This window comes from Myxocyprinus asiaticus, chromosome 28, assembly GCF_019703515.2.
Source record: "Myxocyprinus asiaticus isolate MX2 ecotype Aquarium Trade chromosome 28, UBuf_Myxa_2, whole genome shotgun sequence".
In the NCBI taxonomy this organism is placed as follows: Eukaryota; Metazoa; Chordata; class Actinopteri; order Cypriniformes; family Catostomidae; genus Myxocyprinus; species Myxocyprinus asiaticus.
The window spans coordinates 45,887,559-45,895,190 of record NC_059371.1 but is presented as its reverse complement, the minus strand read 5'-3'; the positions used below and the strand labels follow the sequence as shown (position 1 = coordinate 45,895,190).

Here is a 7,632-nt window from a genome sequence, read left to right as displayed (position 1 = left end):
TAATGTCTGTCTGTCTGTAGGTTTGGGTGTGTGACTCTGTGTATCGAGTTGTTGGTTCGAGTTTTAGTGATGTTCAATGTTGTGTTTGCTGGTTTTAATCTGAAGGAGAAGATTTTTATATCTTTGGTCTGGATGCCTAAAGCCACAGTACAAGTGAGTCAATAAACTAACACACAAATTTACTCACACTGTCTGTCTACATGCAAACTTTATTGTTGAATTATGATTTTATTTAATCATGTCTGTCTCTGTTAACTGTGTGAATGAATTACGAGAACTATTTCATTTACTGTGTCTTCTGCCATGAGTCTAACCTCTTAAACCCGGGGCAGCAGGGGGGCACATAAATAATATTATGGTATTATTCAACAACCACTTGCTTGCTCTGCACAAAATAAGTGTTGTTTTAAAGCTTAGACTCTTATCTTTACAATGATTATAGCTGATCTGACCAATTCTAAAATACTGTTTTTAAATTTGCTGACAAATTAGAACTGTTCCATTTTCATAATATATGTGTGTGTGTGTGTGTGTGTGTGTGTGTGTGTGTGTGTGTGTGTGTGAACTCACTGAAGGTTGAAGTGGTCTCGGGTAAAGTACTGATGCAGCAGAAGTTCTGAACACTGAGATCTTTCATCTGGATCCTTCTGCAAACATCTCTGCAGCAGCACCAACATGTACATGACACACACACACATTCAGTGGAATACACACTCACACAACAGAATCTCTCTCTCTCTCACACACACACACACACACACACACACACACACACACACACACACACACCTGTGTGAGATCTAGAGTCAGTCTGGTGAGTTTGGCCGAGCAGCTCTCCAGTGAGTCTCTCTCTACTGCTTCTGGAAGTGTTAAACCCATGAATGCAGAATTCTGATAGAAGAGCTCGCGATGACCAGCGGTCAAAGACCTACAGACCACAGTTACATGATCAAACTACAAACACTTTACAAAAGGAATCAGATATTTAATGTAAATGTAAACTCACCGAAACATGGGATGATGAGATTCAGCTGGTCAATATCAGAATCACCAGCGAACAGAGGATCACCTGTTAACATCTCACAGATCACACACCCTACAGTCCTCACATCCACTGCCCTGATCACACAGACACAGACATGTTTGATACCAGCGTGTTGCCACATAGTCTGTATAAACCTCACCAGGAGAGACTGCCATCATCCGAGCAAAACCAAAGACACAGAGTTTGACCACACCGAGCTGAAACACCAGCGTGTTCTCTGGTTTGATGTCCCTGTGAATGATCTGACAGATGGAGTCATGTCAAATCACTGCAAGAACAAGTAGTTTTTATTTGTAAAGCACTTTTCACAATACACATAATTTCAAAGCACCTTTACAAAAAATACACTGCAAGATATCAGCAACTTCACTGACATCACTGTGACGTTACTGCAATATCACTGCAGTATTGTGACATCGCTCTGTAATCACTGCAAGATCACTATAACATCACAGCTAGATCAAGTTCAAGTTTATGTCATTCATCACTTACTATCAATCTCACTGCAATATCATGGCAATGTCACTGCAATATTACTGTGACATCACAGCAAGATTACTGCGAGGTCACTGCGACACCACTGCAACTGTGATGCCACTGCGAAATACAGTTGCAATCGAAATTATTCAACCCCCCTGACCTGCAATACATTCTGGTGATGTGAATTAAAACACATCAACTAAAACCTCAGTAAGTTTTAAAACACATTTGAGTGATTTTGAGAACAAAGAGTTCAGTTTACCCAAATTTTAAAATAAAAAATAACTAATTCTCTCCACAAATGTCATGTCAAAAATATTCAACCCCCAAAGTCAATCATTTGTGGAGAATCCTTTATCCTTATTTATCCAAATAAATGTTTCAGGTAAGTGTTCTCAGGACACCTCTCAATTAGAATATTTACACATTTCTCATGAGCAAAAGCATCCAGCTCATTGACATTCTTTGGTTTCTGTGCTGCCACTGCTTCCTTGAAATCCCAACAAAGGTTTGCAATGGGATTTTAATGATGGACTGAATGGGCCATTTAAGGACATTCCACAACCTATCCCTGAACTTGGATGTATCCTTGGTGTTATTGTCTTGCTGGAAAGTCCAGTGATCACCGAACTTCAATTTACACACTGAAGGCATCACATTTTTCATGCCAAAATGGCCTGATACCTGAAAGAATCCATGGTGTCAGTCACATAGTCAGGATAGCCGTTTCCTGCAGCCGCAAAACACTCCATAACAGGACTGACCCACCTCATGCTTGACTGTGGGGATGGTGTCGTTCTTATCATCACCTTGTCATCTTACTCCAGACGTACTGCTGACCCATGGGTGTAAAACTCATTTTCAGTGTCATACGTCTATAAAACCTTCTTCCAGGACTCCACAGGTCTTTCTTAATTACTTCTTGAATATTCAAGTCAACGTTTCCCTTGGTGAAGTTTTGCTTTCTTCCACACCCCAAGAAGGTTGCTGTTGTACCATATTTAAAAACTGTATGAATGTTGCTGCCAACTTTGTCTATTGGAAATTGAGGTGCCTTGGAAATGTACTTTTAGCCATGACCTTTCTTGTGTAATGAAATAATCTCCTCTATTAACTTTTGAGACTGATTATTTTTAATTGCATTTTTTGCATAGAAATACAATTTTGCTTACAACTCTACACTTCAATTTGAAAACTTAAATAAGTGCCATTGCAGACTGATGACTTAATTTTGTTTTAAAACAATTACTTGTGTAGCCTTACATATTTAAGAAACATGCACATGTAATAGGGGTTGAATAATTATGACATGGCTGTATTTTTTAAAAATCCTTCTATTTAGAAACATTAGGTTACATATTCACACTATAACTTTGAATGTGTCACTCAACTGATATAGATATAAAGTTTTAAAATTCTGGGTCATCAGAAAAGCTTACCTTTGTATATCCTTACTGTCTTGTGGGGGTTGAATAATTCGATTGCAACTGTAACTGCAATATCACTGTAACATCACTGTGAAGTCACTGCAAGATCACTGTGATGTCACTGCACTATCACGGCGATGTCACTGTGACATCACTGCAAAGTCACTGCAATATCACTGCTAGATCACTGTGATGTCACTGCACTATCACGGCGATGTCACTGCAACGCCACTGCAATATTACTTTGACATCACTGTGAAATCACTGCAAGATCACTGCATGACCACTGTGATGTCACTGCACTATCACAGCGATGTCACTGTGACATCACTGCAATATAACTGTGACATCACTGCAAAGTCACTGCAAGATCACTGTGATGTCACTGCACTATCACGGTGATGTCACTGTGACATCACTGCAATATAACTGTGACATCACTGCAAAGTCACTGCAAGATCACTGCAAGACCACTGTGATGTCACTGCACTATCACGGCGATGTCACTGTGACATCACTGCAATATAACTGTGACATCACTGCAAAGTCACTGCAAGATCACTGTGATGTCACTGCACTATCACGGCGATGTCACTGTGACATCACTGCAATATAACTGTGACATCACTGCAAAGTCACTGCAATATCACTGCAAGATCACTGTGATGTCACTGCACTATCACGGCGATGTCACTGCAACGCCACTGCAATATTACTTTGACATCACTGTGAAATCACTGCAAGATCACTGCAAGACCACTGTGATGTCACTGCACTATCACAGCGATGTCACTTCGCTGCCACTGCAATATTACTGTGACATCACTGTGAAATCACTGCAAGATTACTGTAATTTCACTGCACTATATGGCAATATCACTGCGACGCCACTGCAATGTTACTGTGAAATCACTGCAAGATCAAGTTCAAGTTTATTGTCATTCATCACTCTTACAAGGGAGAACGAATCACTTAGGGGGGTACAGAATGCTGCTGAGGTAGTAAAAGATGTAATAGACTGCTACAAACAACTACTTAGACACTATTAACTACATATAGAATGTCGCTGAAGCTGCTGCACTAGTGCGCCACTATATTACTGATAATTACTAGAAAAACAATCTCTGCAAAAAGACCAGTGCAACATGATTGTGACAGAACACTTTACAGTACAGAAAAATTGAGCTGATCACATGATTGTTTCCTCAGTCACTCACTGTTGTGCCGGTGGAAATAAGAAACGCCCCTCAGGATCTGGTACAGGTGTTTCCGGACTCTGACTGGATCCAGTCTGGACGGGAATTGTTCCAGTTCATCCAGAACCATCCGTTCCACAAACTCAAACACCAGATACCAGCGACGCTTGTGTTTATAAACCTCCACCAAATTCACCAGATTCTCATGTCACAGTCAAAACAAATATTTACCAGCTATAAGCGACATACTGTCCCACAGACTGTTATAAAGTTCATTAGAACATCTGCAGTCTAACACAAACTCCTCACTGTAATAGAGCGATCATGTGTCACACACTGACGTTCAGCAGTTTGATTTCTATGTGAGTGATCTTCCTCATTCTCGTCTTCCTCCAGCAGTTTCTTCACGGAGACGATTCTGCCGGTCACCCTGTGACGTCACTTCATCACGGTACAGTAACTGCCCAAACTCTCGTATTTATACATCACAACAAACAAAATACAACATTCATCAGTAAACACACAAAACAACACAAAAAGATAAACATGAACAAACACAAACTCACCGCAGTCTAAGTTATTCCTTTCTAAATAAATAGCAGCTGTGTTTGAATATATTTGGATAAGCTGTATGTAAACTTCTAACTTCAACTGTATGATGGGATCTGTATATTAGAAATGTTTATATTTATAATCATTTAACAAAGATCAAGTGGCAGATTGATGACACGCCGCCGCCTGTAAATAACGCCACTGTCTTCATAGCAACCGACGCATGCGCAGAGGGATCCGTCAATCAAACGCATGACCGTCACTAACTCATCGTGAAATACGAGAAGCTCTTTATCCGTGAATTTACCGAACATCTAACATGATCAGTTTCAGGCAGAATTCTGCGGATGAAGCAATTACATAACATGGATTTAGTTAAAATTATTGAGTTTCACAGCTTGATAAAGTCACAAAATCAGGGAAAAAATAAATACATCAATGTCAATGCTCGTCAAAATGGTTAAACGTGGTTTTATTAGGGGTTCAAGCGCTTAGTGCTGAAACCCTACTGTAATTAAGATTATTATTATTATTATTATTATTATTATTATTATTATTAGGGGTTCAAGCGCTTAGTGCTGAAACCCTACTGTAATTAAGATTATTATTATTATTATTATTATTATTATTATTATTAGGGGTTCAAGCGCTTAGTGCTGAAACCCTACTGTAATTAAGATTATTATTATTATTATTATTATTATTATTATTATTATTAGAGGTTCAGGCGCTTAGTGCTGAAACCCTACTGTAATTAAGATTATTATTATTATTATTATTATTATTAGGGGTTCAAGCGCTTAGTGCTGAAACCCTACTGTAATTAAGATTATTATTATTATTATTATTATTATTATTATTAGGGGTTCAAGCGCTTAGTGCTGAAACCCTACTGTAATTAAGATTATTATTATTATTATTATTATTATTATTATTATTAGGGGTTCAAGCGCTTAGTGCTGAAACCCTACTGTAATTAAGATTATTATTATTATTATTATTATTATTATTAGGGGTTCAAGCGCTTAGTGCTGAAACCCTACTGTAATTATTATTATTATTATTATTATTATTATTATTATTAGGGGTTCAAGCGCTTAGTGCTGAAACCCTACTGTAATTAAGATTATTATTATTATTATTATTATTATTAGGGGTTCAAGCGCTTAGTGCTGAAACCCTACTGTAATTATTATTATTATTATTATTATTATTATTATTATTATTAGGGGTTCAAGCGCTTAGTGCTGAAACCCTACTGTAATTAAGATTATTATTATTATTATTATTATTATTATTATTATTATTAGGGGTTCAAGCGCTTAGTGCTGAAACCCTACTGTAATTATTATTATTATTATTATTATTATTATTATTATTATTAGGGGTTCAAGCGCTTAGTGCTGAAACCCTACTGTAATTATTATTATTATTATTATTATTATTATTATTATTATTATTATTATTAGGGGTTCAAGCGCTTAGTGCTGAAACCCTACTGTAATTAAGATTATTATTATTATTATTATTATTATTATTATTAGGGGTTCAAGCGCTTAGTGCTGAAACCCTACTGTAATTATTATTATTATTATTATTATTATTATTATTATTATTAGGGGTTCAAGCGCTTAGTGCTGAAACCCTACTGTAATTATTATTATTATTATTATTATTATTATTATTATTATTAGGGGTTCAAGCGCTTAGTGCTGAAACCCTACTGTAATTAAGATTTTTATTATTATTATTATTATTATTATTATTATTAGGGGTTCAAGCACTTAGTGCTGAAACCCTACTGTAATTAAGATTTTTATTATTATTATTATTATTATTATTATTATTATTATTAGGGGTTCAAGCGCTTAGTGCTGAAACCCTACTGTAATTAAGATTTTTATTATTATTTTTATTATTATTATTATTATTATTAGGGGTTCAAGCGCTTATTATTATTATTATTATTATTATTATTATTATTAGGGGTTCAGGCGCTTAGTGCTGAAACCCTACTGTAATTAAGATTTTTATTATTATTATTATTATTATTATTATTATTATTAGGGGTTCAAGCGCTTAGTGCTGAAACCCTACTGTAATTAAGATTATTATTATTATTATTATTATTATTATTATTAGGGGTTCAAGCGCTTAGTGCTGAAACCCTACTGTAATTAAGATTTTTATTATTATTATTATTATTATTATTATTATTATTAGGGGTTCAAGCGCTTAGTGCTGAAACCCTACTGTAATTAAGATTATTATTATTATTATTATTATTATTATTATTAGGGGTTCAAGCGCTTAGTGCTGAAACCCTACTGTAATTATTTTTATTATTATTATTATTATTATTATTATTAGGGGTTCAAGCGCTTAGTGCTGAAACCCTACTGTAATTAAGATTTGTATTATTATTATTATTATTATTATTATTATTATTATTATTAGGGGTTCAAGCGCTTAGTGCTGAAACCCTACTGTAATTAAGATTTTTATTATTATTATTATTATTATTATTATTAGGGGTTCAAGCGCTTAGTGCTGAAACCCTACTGTAATTAAGATTATTATTATTATTATTATTATTATTATTATTATTAGGGGTTCAAGCGCTTAGTGCTGAAACCCTACTGTAATTAAGATTATTATTATTATTATTATTATTATTATTATTATTATTAGGGGTTCAAGCGCTTAGTGCTGAAACCCTACTGTAATTAAGATTATTATTATTATTATTATTATTATTATTATTATTAGGGGTTCAGGCGCTTAGTGCTGAAACCCTACTGTAATTAAGATTATTATTATTATTATTATTATTATTAGGGGTTCAAGCGCTTAGTGCTGAAACCCTACTGTAATTAAGATTTTTATTATTATTATTATTATTATTATTATTATTATTAGGGGTTCAAGCGCT

The 7,632-nt window shown here is 35.0% G+C and overlaps 1 pseudogene; it reads right to left on the bottom strand.

The window, feature by feature from the left end:
* Positions 1 to 566: 566 nt before the first annotated feature.
* On the bottom strand, positions 567 to 4,634 carry LOC127418551 (cyclin-dependent kinase-like 2; annotated as a pseudogene).
* Between the last annotated feature and the right edge of the window lie 2,998 nt (positions 4,635 to 7,632).